We start from the raw sequence: 16,821 nt of genomic DNA on the forward strand, positions 1-16,821 counted from the left end.
ACCTGGAATGCTTTTCCAACAGTCTTGAAGGAGTTCCCACATATGCTGAGCACTAGTTGGCTGCTTTTACATCACTCTGCTGTCCGACTCATCCCAAACCATCTCAATTTGGTTGAGGTCGGGGGATTGTTTTAAGAAGGAACACCTGTTAATTGATATGCATTCCAGGTGACTCACTCATGAAGCTGGTTGAGATAATTCCAAGAGTGTGCAAAGCTGTCATCAAGGCAAAGGGTGACTACTTTGAAGAATCTCAAATATGAAATATATTTTGATTTGTTTAAAGAAATGTTGGTTACTACATGATTCCATATGTGTTATTTCATAGTTTTGATGTCTTCACTATTATGCTACAATTTAGAAAATAGTAAAAATAAGGAAAAACCCTTGAATGAGTAGGTGTGTCCCAACTTTTGACTGGTAGTGTACATAAAGATACAGATGAACATACATCGGAAAACTAGATAATTGAGCTCATATTGTTCCCTCTGAAAACTCTCCATTGTTCATCTTTGCAGCACATATCCATTGTGTGTTGTTGTGGCGTAGTCGAGGTTGATGAGACAGTTGAGTCATTCCCAGTCTGAAGGTGGTTTTACAAGGACGCTGTTGTAGGAAGTAACTCAGCTCCCTCTCCCAGTGGGGATCACTCTGCCATGTTGCAGATGAGAGGATGATTTATGATTGACTGGCACAGAAGGAAAAGCCATTTTAATCAAGTGCCAGGAGAAACGTGGTGCCATAATACAAATGGGGTGTTAATTGAGTGTTGGATGGCTTTGAATAATGGGAGAGGCTTTTCAGATATCAATGCACATCACAACAATGGGGACAACAAGTGTGTGAACAGTATACAATGTAGTGTAATTCCCATAACACGCAACAGCTTTTATATCACATTTGAGGAACATGTGTCTCTGGACAGCTGGCTGCGATGGAAATGTGATGGCACTCTTAACTGTCTTAGGGAAATCGTGGGGGAAAGTTGTTGGTAGCCTATTTATTTATAAATGGTGTATATTTTTTTACTTTTTAGTTTTGATGAATTCTAGTAGCTCACATACAGTGAGGGAAAAAAGTATTTGATCCCCTGCTGATTTTGTACGTTTGCCCACTGACAAAGACGTTTCTTGTAGTTGGCCAACAGGTTTGCACACATCTCAGGAGGGATTTTGTCCCACTCCTCTTTGCAGATCTTCTCCAAGTCATTAAGGTTTTGAGCCTGACGTTTGGCAACTCAAACCTTCAGCTCCCTCCACAGATTTTCTATGGGATTAAGGTCTGGAGACTGGCTAGGCCACTCCAGGACCTTAATGTGCTTCTTCTTGAGCCACTCCTTTGTTGCCTTGGCCATGTGTTTTGGGTCATTGTCATGCTGGAATACCCATCCACGACCCATTTTCAATGCCCTGGCTGAGGGAAGGAGGTTCTCACCCAAGATTTGACGGTACATGGCCCCATCCATCATTCCTTTGATGCTGTGACGTTGTCCTGTCCCCTTAGCAGAAAAACACCCCCAAAGCATAACGTTTCCACCTCCATGTTTGATGGTGGGGATGGTGTTCCTGGGGTCATAGGCAGCATTCCTCCTCCTCCAAACACGGCGAGTTGAGTTGATGCCAAAGAGCTCGATTTTGGTCTCATCTGACCACAACACTTTCACCCAGTTCTCCTCTGAATCATTCAGATGTTCATTGGCAAACTTCAGACGGGCCTGTATATGTGCTTTCTTGAGCAGGGGGACCTTGCGGGCGCTGCAGGATTTCAGTCCTTCACGGTGTAGTGTGTTACCAATTGTTTTCTTGGTGGCTATGGTCCCAGCTGCCTTGAGATCATTGACAAGATCCTCCCGTGTAGTTCTGGGCTGATTCCTCACCGTTCTCATGATCATTGCAACTCCACGAGGTGAGATCTTGCATAGAGCCCCAGGCCGAGGGAGATTGACAGTTATTTTGTGTTTCTTCCATTTGCGAATAATCGCACCAACTGTTTTCACCTTCTCACCAAGCTGCTTGGCGATGGTCTTGTAGCCCATTCCAGCCTCGTGTAGGTCTACAATCTTGTCCCTGACATCCTTGGAGAACTCTTTGGTCTTGGCCATGGTGGAGAGTTTGGTATCTGATTGATTGATTGCTTCTGTGGACAGGTGTCTTTTATACAGGTAACAAGCTGAGATTAGGAGCACTCCCTTTAATAGTGTGCTCCTAATCTCAGCTCGTTACAGGTATAAAAGACACCTGGGAGCCAGAAATCTTTCTGATTGAGAGGGGGTCAAATACTTATTTCCCTCATTAAAATGCAAATCAATTTATAACATTTTTGATATGCTTTTTTCTGGATTTTTGTTGTTGTTATTCTGTCTCTCACTGTTCAAATAAACCTACCATTACAATTATAGACTGATCATGTCTTTGTCAGTGGGCAAACATACAAAATCAGCAGGGGATCAAATACTTATTTCCCTCACTGTATTTGTGATGCTTTGCTTCATGGTTTGTTTTCCCTCTATATTGCAGAATTGAGAAGCCTTTTGGCATGTCTTGTTTCAATCTGCCATCTGAGTTCAGGGGTCTGTTTAAACCATTCCAGCTTCTGCCCTGAAATCCATAGGCTTAAAGGGCAATTTCACTACTTTTCAACCTCTTTTTCATTATATCCAGCACAATACCAGTGTGTACATATGTGAAAACTGCACATTTCTACACTTTGTGGAAAAACATACCCGATGGCATAATCAAAAGTTAAAACATTTTAATTGAAAACAGTGATTTTCAAACACTATGAGATTCGCGGTTACATGGGAGCATGTAGACCCTCCCTTTGGCTAGAAACTTGTTTGAAAATCATTTAAATTTTTTGTACTTTTAATCCTACCCTGTGATGTCACAAATCACGTTTCCAGCCACAGTTTTTAAGCGAGCAAAATCATACCGTATAATTTTTTTTTAAAATAAATGCTGACAAATAATTTGTTCTTTCGACATGATGGGATCTTTTTGTGTCAGTAAAATTAATTACGCAAGAAATGGTGGTGGAAATGCCTTTATGCACAAATATTCATATAATAACCATAATATCGAAGTAAACTTGGAGTCATGCGATGATATGGTGTGTGGTCCTCCCACTATGACGCGGTGTGACGAGTACTGAGTACACGAAGAGGCAGGATGCAGACGCAGGAATTAACAAGGTCAAGGTTTACTAAACAATGAGAAAGAGAAATAACAAAGATAGAGTAAACGACACGAAGTTTAACAATCACACACAACATCATCCAGAACAGTCCAGGGCTAAATAGGGGTGGTGATGAGATGATGAGGTGCAGGTGCACTGGAGGTGATTAGGGTGCGTTGGGTTTCCATTCCGGTGTTGCAGAGGTGGTGCGCTCAGACCGGTGGCTCAGTAGACCGGCGAATCAGAGCGCCGGAGGGGAGCAACGGGAGGAGACGTGACACTCTGGAAACTATGCAGATGAAATAAGCTATGATGAACTTCACAGGGTGGTGAAAGTGCACAGTGATCTTGAAGCTCCTTTCCAATAAATATTGAGGGTCTTATTCTAGTGAGATAATGATCGATACTTGACTGCCATTTGACAAATACAAAATATTCTTGCTCTTATCCATAATAATCTCATCATGTAGACTAGCCTACCTGCACTGTATCTGTAAGCTGTTGGTTAGAGTGCATGTGCCAAGACCAGAGTAGGTACATTTGCTATTTAACGCAACAGTTTTTGTGAAAATGTGATGGAAACACATTGAACTTTAGATTTTTTAAAATATTTTTATTCAGTACATGAAAACTTGAGCGAACAAGTACATTTTGTGTGCACTACATCATCACGCATTCACTTTTATACTGACTTATTATCTGCAACAAGTCTGTTTGGTGGAAAATGTGCTTCTTTCATTATGCAGATTTTAGAATATTTGTATGAAAATCTGTCGCCAATTGGATGGAAACCTACCTAGCTATTTAGAAGCACGTTTTAGGACCTTTCTTCTTATCTTTTTAACCACAGATCATAGAAATGTGCTTTTTTCACATATGTAGGCACTGGTTTGGTGCTGGAGATAATGAATATGAGGTTAAAAAGTTGCAGAATTGCCTATTAAAGCACAGCAGATGTTGCTTAGTTATGTGTCAAGGAACATCTGGCATATACTTATCCATGTCCCTCATAGGAGACTAATTGAGTCATTAAGATAGTACCATTAGAAAATGGACCAAAAAATGAAACACAGTAATGCTATCCCCGAGTTTGTCTTAATTACACGCCATCATCTTGCTAAATGAGCTTTGCTTTTGCATCCTAGGGGGAAACAGATCGACAAACACAACATCTACTTTACTTCTGGCAGTCAAAAACATTAATCAGAGAATCCTCTGGCTTAAGAAGGGCCTGATCAAGAAAGACAGCCTTAAGGGGCAAGAGCTGCATGTCATCCAACCCTGAATTCAAGTTTTCAAGTTTCAAGTTTTCAAGTTAAGTGCACAAGTACAGTGAAATGCCATTTTTTGCAAGCTCTAAACCCAACAATGCAGGGATCAATATCAATGTAGTACTAAAAATAACATAAGGTCGAACAAAAAATAAGAACTAAGAAGAACGCAAGAAAGTAAGAAGCTTATACAGGGTCAGTTCCAATACCATATTTACAATGTGCAGGGATACTGGAGTTATAGAGATATGTACAGTATAGGGGTAAGGTGACTGGGCATCAGGATGTATGATAAACAGAGTAGATGTCATGAGCCCTCTCACTCCACCGGGTTACCACCTTAATTTGTTTCCACTATCTTCCACTCTGCTCACCTCCCTCTCTCTACTCAGCCTAACTAGCTCCACCTGTCCCTGCTCTGCTCGGCTCTAATTACTCTGCCAGCTGCGCTGCATTACCCACTAACCTCTCCCAGTATTTAAGGCCCTGTCTTTCAGCTCTCCGGTGTCAGATCGTCTGCAAAGCTCACACCCCGGAACCTGTTTGCTCGCGCTTCTGGCTCACCCTGGTTTTGTGACCCCGGACCTGCCTGTTTTTTGGATACTCTTCTGCCTCAGGAGATCCAGACCTGCTTCTGCCATTACGACTCCTGACTACTCTTCAATCCCGGTAACTCTGACCAGCCTTCTGCCTTGCTACTACGTATTTTGGATTTCCCTTGAACTGTACTGCTGCCTGGTTTCATTCCGCCCCGTTGTGTCTGTGTTTCCTCCCCCCAGGACTTCTGGACCACCAACCACCGGCGTCATCGGACGCATCGCTGCCACTGGGGGAGGCACAGACCCAGCACATCGGACGGGATAACCCCTGGAGCCTTCACTCACTCCCTACATCCCTTTCCCCTTAAGTTTAAATAAACTTTCTGGTGTGACGCAATTGTGGTCCTCTTGTCGTCTGTCTGAACCGTGACAGTACGATCTGACCATCATGGACTCAGCGCACACTTCCCCCGACATGGAAACCGAAGAACCTGAGCAACCCACCGCCATGCTACGCCTGGAACACACTGAGAGAGAGCTAGGCCGCATGAGCGGCGACATCACCTCTCTGCTTCAGGTCGGCCACCAACAGCATCAGCAGTTCCAGCAGCACCAGCAGCAGTCCCAGCAGCAGCAACAACAACTCACCATGATCATTCAACTCCTCACCAACCTGACCCCAGCCAGTCTGCCCACCAGCCCTGCCCCCGAGTTACCTGCCCCGGTCATTGCAGCCGCTGCTCCGAACCCAAGATTGGAAACCCCGAGCGGTTCAACGGCGATTCAACCCAGGTCCGGCCATTCCTGACTAGCTGCCGACTTCAGTTCTCCTTGCAGCCAAGGACCTTCGCCACGGAGGGGGCTAAAGTTGGGTATGCCATCACTCACCTGACGGGCCGAGCTCGACTCTGGGGAACAGCAGAGTTCGAACGTCAAACCCCCGCATGTGCAACCTTCGACCGGTTTGCCGAGGAGATGCTGAAGGTGTTTGACCTGGATTCACCAACCGCAGAGGCGTCTCGTGAACTGTTCAGTATTCGACAAGGCAGACGTACAGTCGCAGACCATTCCATCGACTTCCGAACCCTGGCTAGACGAAGTTCTTGGAACACACCATCGTTGGTGGACGCGTTCTTCCATAGTTTGGCTGACTATATCAGGAACGAGTTGGTCTCCCATGAACTGCCTTCCACTCTTGATGAAGCCATCGCACTGACTGTCAGGATCGACAGAGGGATACAGACCCGTCGTCGTGAGAGGGGGCGCCAAGGTCCACCTACTACCGGCATTCGGAGAGATCCGACTGGGCTCCTGTCATCTACTGCCACTCACCCAGTTCAGCTTGATCAGTCTGAGCCTATGGAGATTGGGCGAGCCTCTCTCACTCCTGCAGAGCGCCAGCGACGCTTCACCTCAAACCTCTGCCTCTATTGTGGAGGTGATGGACATCGTGTGGTAACCTGCCCTTTAAAGGGCCGAAGCTCACCGGGCATAGGGGGAGTCCGGTTGAGTTCAATGACCATCCAGTCCTCCGACCGCAAACCCCTGCTGCAAGTTCACCTCCGCCTCCCTGACTCAACTCACACCCTGGCTGCTCTGGTGGATTCTGGCGCCGAAGCCAACATAATGGACATCAAGCTGGCACGCCAACTGGGACTGGAGAACCTCCGTTTGACACCTCCTATTCCTGCCCGGGCACTGGACGGACACTTACTCGGATCGGTCACTCATGTCACGGCCCCGGTCTCGATGGGTCTGTCCGAAACCATCAAGAAACTATCCAGTTTCACCTGCTCCCCTCTCCAGGCCAACCCCTCATCCTGGGTTACCCATGGCTCCGCCCGGCACAACCCTCAGCTCGACTGGGTGACCCGGGTGATCAGGGAGTGGGGAGAGGACTGCCACCGAACCTGCCTGCTTGCCGCCGCACTGCCCCCTCGGCCAGTACCTACTAACTCCGCTCCTGACCCCTCCAAGGACCCTGTGTCGATTCTGCCAAGTCCCTGCATCGTTGCAGCTCTGACCTGGGCTGTTGAGGAACAGGTGCTGGAGGCTCTCCGTAACCAGCCAGGTCCCAGCACTTGCCCAGCTGACCGCCTTTTTGTCCCCGAAGACCTGAGGTCCCAGGTCGTTCAGTGGGGACATGACTCCCGCCTAGCTTGTCACCCTGGCTCCACCCGCACTTACAACCTGCTCGCCCAGAGGTTCTGGTGGCCCTCTCTGAGGAAGGATGTACGGGAATTCGTCCAAGCCTGCCCCATCTGCAACCAACACAAGTCGTCCTGCCAGCCCCCAGCCGGATTGCTGCAGCCCCTGCCTGTGCCCAGGAGTCCGCTGGTCCCTGCTGCGCCTTGTCCTCCTCCTCCACGGCTCGTCGATGGTGGTCTGGTTTACACCGTCCGCCGCCTGCTTCGGTCCAGACGGAGGGGTAGGGGTCTCCAGTACCTCATTGACTGGGAGGGCTATGGACCTGAGGAAAGGACCTGGGTGCCAGCTAGTCGGATTGTGGATAGGACTCTCATCACCGCTTTCCACCAACGGCATCCTGATCAACCTGCAATCCGTAGGGGGCCGCCCCAGAGGGGTCCCTAACCGTCCGGCCCGCTCGGCTTCCTGTCCTGTGCCTGATCCTGTCTCGGGACCTGTCCCATCTCCCGACCACGGCCCTCCGGCTTCCTCCGAGGATGAGGACGTTCACTCGGACCGTTCGGAGGAGTTCTAGCCCTCCTCCGGCTCCCCTCCTCCCGCCCGGCGTGGTGTTGCTCTTGGGACTTCTGGGGCCGTCCCTTGGGGGGGTTCTGTCATGAGCCCTCTCACTCCACCCGGGTTACCACCTTAATTTGTTTCCACTATCTTCCACTCTGCTCACCTCCCTCTCTCTACTCAGCCTAACTAGCTCCACCTGTCCCTGCTCTGCTCGGCTCTAATTACTCTGCCAGCTGCGCTGCATTACCCACTAACCTCTCCCAGTATTTAAGGCCCTGTCTTTCAGCTCTCCGGTGTCAGATCGTCTGCAAAGCTCACACCCGGAACCTGTTTGCTCGCGCTTCTGGCTCACCCTGGTTTTGTGACCCCGGACCTGCCTGTTTTTGGATACTCTTCTGCCTCAGGAGATCCAGACCTGCTTCTGCCATTACGACTCCTGACTACTCTTCAATCCCGGTAACTCTGACCAGCCTTCTGCCTTGCTACTACGTATTTTGGATTTCCCTTGAACTGTACTGCTGCCTGGTTTCATTCCGCCCCGTTGTGTCTGTGTTTCCTCCCCCCAGGACTTCTGGACCACCAACCACCGGCGTCATCGGACGCATCGCTGCCACTGGGGGAGGCACAGACCCAGCACATCGGACGGGATAACCCCTGGAGCCTTCACTCACTCCCTACATCCCTTTCCCCTTAAGTTTAAATAAACTTTCTGGTGTGGCGCAATTGTGGTCCTCTTGTCGTCTGTCTGAACCGTGACAGTAGAAGCAGCGTAAAAATGAACATTGTATTTGAGTGTGTGTGTGTGTGCGTGTAGTGTCAGTATAAATGTGTGTGCATGTATGTGTGTGTTGGAGTGTCGGTGTGTGCGAGTGTGTGGAGTCCTGTGAATGTGCATAGAGACAGTGTACTCAGATGGTCAGAATATTCATAGTACACAATGACTACATCAAACTTGTGTCACGTTCGTTCAATGACGGGTCAGACCAAGGCGCAGCGTGATATGCGTACATGTTTATTCAACTTAATAAACACATGACAAAACAAGAAACGAAACGAAACGTGAAGTCCTAAGGTAGACACACAAATAACCTTAACCGGAACAAGATCCCACAACACAACAGTGCCAATAGGCTGCCTAAGTATGATCCCCAATCAGAGACAACGAGCGACAGCTGCCTCTGATTGGGAACCACACCGGCCAACATAGAACTATACATACTAGAATGACAACCATAGAATATACACACACAGAACATACACACCCTGACTCAACATATACGAGTCCCCTGAGTCAGGGCGTGACAACTTGTGACTTTACAAATTGGTTGGATGCATTTGCTGTTTGTTTTGGTTGTGTTTCAGATTATTTTGTGCCCGATAAAAATGAAGAGTAAATAATGTATTAAGTCATTTTGGAGTCACTTTAATTGTAAATAAGAATAGAACATGTTTATAAACACTTCTACATTAATGTGTATCAAATTGTATTTGTCGAATACAACAGGTGTAGACCTTACCGTGAAATGCTTACTTACAAGCCCTTAACCAACAATGCAGTTCAATAAATAGAGTTAAGAAAATATTTACTAAATAAAAAATAAATAAAAAATATATAAATAATCCTAAATTAACACAAGAAAATTACATAACAATAACGAGGCTATATACAGGGGGTACCGGTACAGAGTCAATGTGCAGGGGTACAGGTTAGTCGAGGTAATTTTTAAAGTGACTATGCATAGATAATAAGCAGCGAGTAGCAGCAATGTAAAAACAAAGGTGGGGTGGGGGGTCAATGTAAATAGCAGTCTTATGACTTGGGTGACTGGAGTCTTTGACAATTGTTTGGGCCTTCCTCTGACACCGCCTAGTATAGAGGTCCTGGATGTCAGGAAGCTTGGCCCCAGTGATGTACTGGGCCGTACGCAGTACCCTCTGTAGCGCCTTACGGTCAGATGCTGACTGGTTGCCATACCAGGCGGTGATGCAACCGGTCAGGATGTTTACCACGATTATGGATAATCCTGAAGGAATCATGAATAATGATGAGTGAAAAAGTTACAGACGGGAGTGAACAGAGCATACAGGAAGGGACTAAGCACACACCCCTGTGGGGCCCCCTTGTTGAGAGTCAGTGTGGCTGTGATGTTGCCTACCCTCACTACCTGGGGTCGGAATATCAGGAAGTCCAGGATCCAGTTCAGAGGGAGGTGTTCAGTCCTTGGGTCCTAAACTTGGTGACGAGCTTAGAGGGGACAATGGTGTTGAACGCTGAACTGTAGTCAATGAACAGCATTCTCACGTAGGTAATCCTCTTTCTAGGTGGGCGAGGGCATTGTGGACTGCAATTGAGATTGCGTTGTCTATGGATCTGTTGGGGCGGTATGCAAATTGGAGTGGGTCTAGGGTGTCTGGGATGATGGAGTTGATTTGTGCCATAACCAGCCTTTCAAAGCACTTCATGATTACAGATGTGAGTGCTACAGGGCGGTAGTCATTGTGGCATAATGCCTTAGAGTTCTTGGGAACAGGAATGATGGTAGTCATCTTAAAATATGTGGAGCTTACAGACTGGGACAAGGAGAGGTTGAAAATTACCATGAATATGCCTGCCAGCTGATCTGTGCATGCTCTGTGAAAGCGCCCTGGAATACCATCCGACCCCATGGCCTTGAAATTGTTGACCTGATTAAAGACCTTACACACGTTGGCCTCTGAGCGAGAGATCACCCAGTCCTCTGGTTCGGTAGGGGCCCACATGCATGGTATGGTGTTGTTATTGTCGAAGCGTGCATAAAATGCATTGAGTTCGTCTGTTAGAGAGGCATCGTTGGGCAGATCATGGCTGGGTCTTCCTTTGTAATCCGCAATAGACTGTAGCCCCTGCCACATGCGATGGGCATTGGAGCCTGTGTAATATGATTCCACTTTATTCCTATATTGTCCTTTTGCTTGTTTGATGACTCTGCGGAAGTCGTAGCTGGACTTCTTGTACTTGTTCCTGTCCACAGCCGAAGCCTCAGGGTTGTCTGCGATGGCCCTGTGTGTGGTAGACTTGTCCTTTAGTTTAGCGCCAACCTCTGTGTTAATCCAGGGGATTTGACTGTGGGGACAACGGTGCCAATGCATTTCCTTATGAACCGGTGAAAGAAGTTGTTAGCTCATTGAAGTAATCGCCAGAGTCTCGAACATATTCCAATCAGTGCAAGCAAAGCAGTCTTGTAGCATAATCTCTGATTCTGATTACCATTTCTCAATGGCGCGAATCACGGGTACTTCCTGTTTCAGCTTCTGCTTGTAAACAGGAAACAGAGTACGGAGTCATGATCTGATTTGCCGAATGACAGACAAGGGAAGGCCTTATATGCTTGATTGTGGGTAGAGTAACAGTGGTCTAGGACTCTATCGCCCCTAGTGGCGAAGGAGACGTGTCGACGGAAGTTGGGCATCACGTGTCTTAATGACTCTGAATTAAAATCCCCAGCGACAAGGAAGGCAGCCTCCGGATGTAAGTTTTCCTGCTTGTTTTTAGCCTCGTACAGTTCGTTAAGTGTCAGCTTGTTATATTTCTTGTCCTGAGGTGGAACGTATACAACAGTCACTACAACAGCTGAAAACTCCCTCGGGTGGTAGAAGGGTCAGTATTTGACCATCAGGTATTCCAAGGCAGGTGAACAATGGGTCAAGACTACCACTGTGCTCGAGTCAGAACACCATTTGTATTGTTGATGAAGAGGCACACCCCTCCCTCTCTCGATATCCCTGACTACTGTCCTGTCCGCTCGGTGAATGGAAAAGTCATTGAGTTGGATAGCCAGGGGGGTATCTTGTCCAAAAGCCATGTTTCAGAAATGCTGAGAATATTGCAGTTACGAGAGTCCCGTTCGTAGAAAATCCACGATCGGAGGTCGTCAATCTTATTATCAAGTGACTGGCCAATAGAATTGAGGGAAGACGTGGCCGGTTTTCCCTTCGCCTTAATCTCGTCACGATTCCCCCTCTCTTGCCTCTGTAACTCCAGCATTTCCTCTTCGGTACCTCGAAAATTGGGTAGGAATTACAGAAAGAGACCAGGGCAGATGAGTCGAAGTCCAAGTTGAATCCGGAATTTGGGTAAGTAACTGCTGATCTGATGTTCAAAAGTTATCGTCGGTTATAAGAATGATAGCGGATACATTTCATGAAGTAAAGTAAAAATAAGCTGGGTCGGCGCTCGCAAAATGGCGCCTATCCAGTACGGCAGAATCTTAACCTGAGGTAGTACCATATGGGAGGCTGGATAATAAGGGATTTAACTCAGGAACACATCCTCATCTACTTTTTGGAGAAATGTCCTCTGGTCTGATGAAACAAAAATAGAACTGTTTGGCCATAATGACCATCGTTATGTTTGGAGGAAAAGGGGGTGGCTTGCAAGCCGAAGAACACCATCCCAAGCGTGAAGCACGAGGGTGGCAGCATCATGCTGTGGAGGTGCTTTGCTACAGGAGGGACTGGTGCACTTCACAAAATAGAGGGCATCATGAGGAAGGAAAATTATGTGGATATATCGAAGCAACATCTCAAGACATCAGTCAGGAAGTTAAAGCTTGGTCGCAAATGGGTCTTCCAAATGGACAATGACCCCAAGCATACTTCCAATGTTGTGGCAAAATGGCTTAAGGACAACAAAGTCAAGGTATTGGAGTGGCCATCACAAAGCCCTGACCTCAATCCTATAAAAGATTTGTGGGCAGAACTGAAAATGTGTGTGCAAGCAAGGAGGCCTACAAATCTGACTCAGTTATATCAGCTCTGTCAGAAGGAATGGACCAAAATTCACCCAATTTATTGTGGGAAGCTTGTGGAAGGCTACCCGAAATGTTTGACCCAAGTTAAACAATTTAAAGGCAATGCTACCAAATACTAATTGAGTGTATGTAAACTTCTGACCCACTGGGAATGTGATGAAAGAAATAAAAGCTGAAATCAGTCATTCTCTCTACTATTATCCTGACATTTCACATTCTTAAAATAAAGTGGTGATCCTAACTGACCTAAGACAGGACATTTTTACTAGGATTAAATGTCAGGAATTGTGAAAAACTGAGTTTAAATGTATTTGGCTAAGGTGTATGTAAACATCTGACTTCAACTGTATTATCTCATTAGGTATACAAGTATATACTTTAATATGAATATATTACCTGTAGGTCTACATCATGCCACTCTTACGTTGATGTTGGGATTAGCTCTTTGTTTTTACAGAAGCTTATTTCGTTAAGTGTTTGACACAGAGAGCATACATTTACCAATGTGACAAACATCAGAGTATATCAGAGTATATCAGTATAGTATGTGAATCCCTCAAAATCAAAATGCAACATACTGTGCACTAGTGAAATACTGTCATGACTGTCACTACACCATTGACACATTGACTGTATCATAATTCGTTTGAATCTAGTAGTCATTTCAAAGACATGCCCTCAACTAGATCAGAGTTTATTAAAATATCTTTGGATAGACAGACATGGCATATAACACATAATTGGGTTTTTAGCTGAAGAGAGGTGCTCTATGAAGATTTAGCCCATATTCTTGGCACGATCAAATTAGCATATTAATGGTTTGGTGTTCTTCAAACAGTTATTCCACTAATTAATCCACATTTATGTAGATTGTTTAATTCTCTTTACCGGCAATGTACTGCACAGAAGGTTTAACAATAGCAATGCTTTTATGGGCATAGTGTAAGACTCAGGAACGGGTGGTCTGTGTAATTTACTATCAATACACTTTACATGCATATACTATATTACTTGTTATGTATCCTGTTGATTAAGCACAAAAGACAATGATAATAGTGATAGTGTTTTGGAGCCAAAAAAAATCACTCTGAGCAATGTTTTCATTGAAACAGTGCCTTCAGAAAGTAATCATACACCTTGACTTATTACATATTTTGTTGTGTTACAACCTGAATTCAAAATGGATTAAATATATTGTTTCTTACCTATCTACACACAATACCCCATAATGACAAAGTGAAAACATGTTTTTAGAAATGTTTGCTAATGTATTGAGAATGAAATACAGAAATGCAGCATTTCATTTACATAAGTATTCACACCCCTGAGTCAATACTTTGTAGAATCACCTTTGGCAGCTATTACAGCTGTGAGACACCTGGAAAGTGCAACATTTTCCCATTATTATTTTCAAAATTCTTCAAGCTCTGTGAAATTGAACATTCACTGTCTTCTTAGTAAGCAATTCCAGTGTAGATTTGGCCTTATCTCCCAGTGTCTGGTGGAAAGCAGACCGAACCAGGTTTTCCTCTAGTATTATGCCTGTGCTTAGCTCCATTCCATTACTTTTATATCGTGGAAAAACTCCCCAGTCCTTAATGATTACAAGCATACCCATAACATGATGCAGCCACTGTATTACATTTACATAACTATTCAGACCCATTGCTATGAGACTCGAAATTGAGCTCAGGTACATCCTGTTTCCATTGATCATCCTTGAGATGTTTCTACAACTTGATTGGAGTCCACCTGTGGTAAATTCAATTGATTGGACATCATTTCAAAAGGCACACACCTGTCTATATATGGTCCCACAGTGCATGTCAGAGCAAAAACCAAGCCATGAGGTCGAAGGAATTGTCCGTAGAGCTCCGAGACAGTATTGTGTCGAGGCATAGATCTGGGGAAGAGTACCAAAAAATGTCTGCAGCATTGATGAGGTAGCCATTAAAAAATCATGTTAAACACTATTATTGCACACAGAGTGATTCCATGCAACTTATTATGCGACTTGTTTAGCAAATGTTTACTCCTGAACTTGTGTAGCCTTGCTATAACAAAGGGGTTGAATACTTATTGACTCAAGACATTTCAGCTTTTCATTTTTAATTAAATTGTACAATTTTCTAAAAATATAATTCCACTTTGACATTATGGGGTATTGTGTGTAGGCCAGTGACAAAAAATCTCAATTTAATCAATTTGAAATTCAGACTGTAACACAACAAAATGTGGAAAAAGTCAAGGGGTGTAAATATTTTCTGAAGGCACAGTATATAATGTACATAATGCCAACATGCCACACTAATATTGAAACTGAAAAAATAACTAAATGTTCTTAATTAGATATGGCCATAATGTTAATAATAACATTATAAGCAATATGTGCTTGCACTTGCTTTTGAATGTCAATCAGAAAATGAGGCTGTCACATTTCACAATGGAATTATAATGACTGATACAATTGAAGATACACACATACAAGACGGGGAGTGAGATGTGGGATGCAACGACAGGATGAGGGAGCACAGTTTAGATGAAAATGTATTCTGAATCGCTGTGTAAACCAACCCAGCTTTGTATTCACTTTGTGTGTGGTCAGCCTAACATAATTCATCACTTCCTTGTGTAGTGTTTAATTAATGTTTTTTAACAGAATCAACACAATGTATTGATTCTACACTGTACAAAACATTAGGAACACCTGCTTTTTCCATGACATAGACTGACCAGGTGAAAGCTATGACCCCTTATTGATGTCACCTGTTAAGACAATTGAGACAATTGAGACATGGATTGTGTACAGTGGCTTGCAAAAGCATTCATCCCCAAATTTTGTTGCCTTACAAGCTGGAATTAAAATGGAATTTGGGGGGGGGTTGTATAATTTCCTTTACACAACATGCCTACCACTTTGAAGATGCAAAATATTTTTTCTTATGATACAAACAAGAAATAAGACAAAAAAAACTGAAGACTTGAGCGTGCATAACTATTCACCCCCCCCCAAAGTCAATACTTTGTAGAGCCACCTTTTGCAGCAATTACAGCTGCAAGTCTCTTGGGGTATGTCTCTACAAGCTTGGCACATCTAGTCACTGGGATTTTTGCCCATTCTTCATGGCAAAACTGCTCCAGCTCCTTCAAGTTGGATGGGTTCTGCTGGTGTACACCAATCTTTAAGTCATACCACAGATTCTCAATTGGATTGAGGTCTGGGCTTTGACTAGGCCATTCCAAGACATTTAAATGTTTCCCCTTAAAACACTCGAGTGTTGCTTTTGCAGTATGCTTAGGGTCATTGTCCTGCTGGAAGGTGAACCTTCGCCCCAGTCTCAAATCTCTGGAATACTGAAACAGGTTTCCCTCAAGAATTTCCCTGTATTTAGTGCCATCCATCATTCCTTCAATTCTGAACAGTTTCCCAGTCCCTGCCGATGAAAAACATCCCCACATCATGATGCTGCCACCACCATGCTTCACTGTGGGGATGGTGTTCTCGTGGTGATGAGAGGTGTTGCGTTTGCGCCAGACATAGCGTTTTCCTTGATGGCCAAAAAGCTCAATTTTAGTCTCATCTGACCAGAGTACCTTCGTCCATATGTTTGGGGAGTCTCCAACATGGCTTTTGGCGATCACCAAATGTGTTGGCTTATTTTTTACTTTAAGCAATGGCTTTTTTCTGGCCACTCTTCCGTAAAGCCCAGCTCTGTGGAGTGTACGGCTTAAAGTGGTCCTATGGACAGATACTCCAATCTCCGCTGTGGAGCTCCTTCAGGGTTATCTTTGGTCTCTTTGTTGCCTCTCTGATTAATGCCCTCCTTGCCTGGTCCGTGAGTTTTGGTGGGCGGCCCTCTCTTGGCAGGTTTGTTGTGGTGCCATATTCTTTCCATTTTTTAATAATGGATTTAATGGTGCTCCTTAGGATGTTCAAAGTTTTGGATATTTTTTTATAACCCAACCCTGATCTGTACTTCTCGCAACTTTGTCCCTGACCTGTTTGGAGAGCTCCTTGGTCTTCATGGTGCCGCTTGCTTGGTGGTGCCCCTTGCTTAGTGGTGTTGCAGACTCTGGGACCTTTCAGAACAGGTGAATATATATACTGAGATCATGTGACACTTAGATTGCACACAGGTGGACTTTATTTAACTAATTATTTGACTTCTGAAGGGAATTCATTGCACCAGATCTTATTTAGGGGCTTCATAGCAAAGGGGGTGAATACATATGCACGCACCACTTTTCCGTTATTTATTTCATAGAATTTTTTGAAACAAGTTATTTTTTTAATTTCACTTCACAAATGTGGACTATTTTGTGTATGTCCATTAAATGAAA

This window comes from Coregonus clupeaformis, chromosome 26 (genome assembly GCF_020615455.1).
Source record: "Coregonus clupeaformis isolate EN_2021a chromosome 26, ASM2061545v1, whole genome shotgun sequence".
In the NCBI taxonomy this organism is placed as follows: domain Eukaryota; kingdom Metazoa; phylum Chordata; class Actinopteri; order Salmoniformes; family Salmonidae; genus Coregonus; species Coregonus clupeaformis.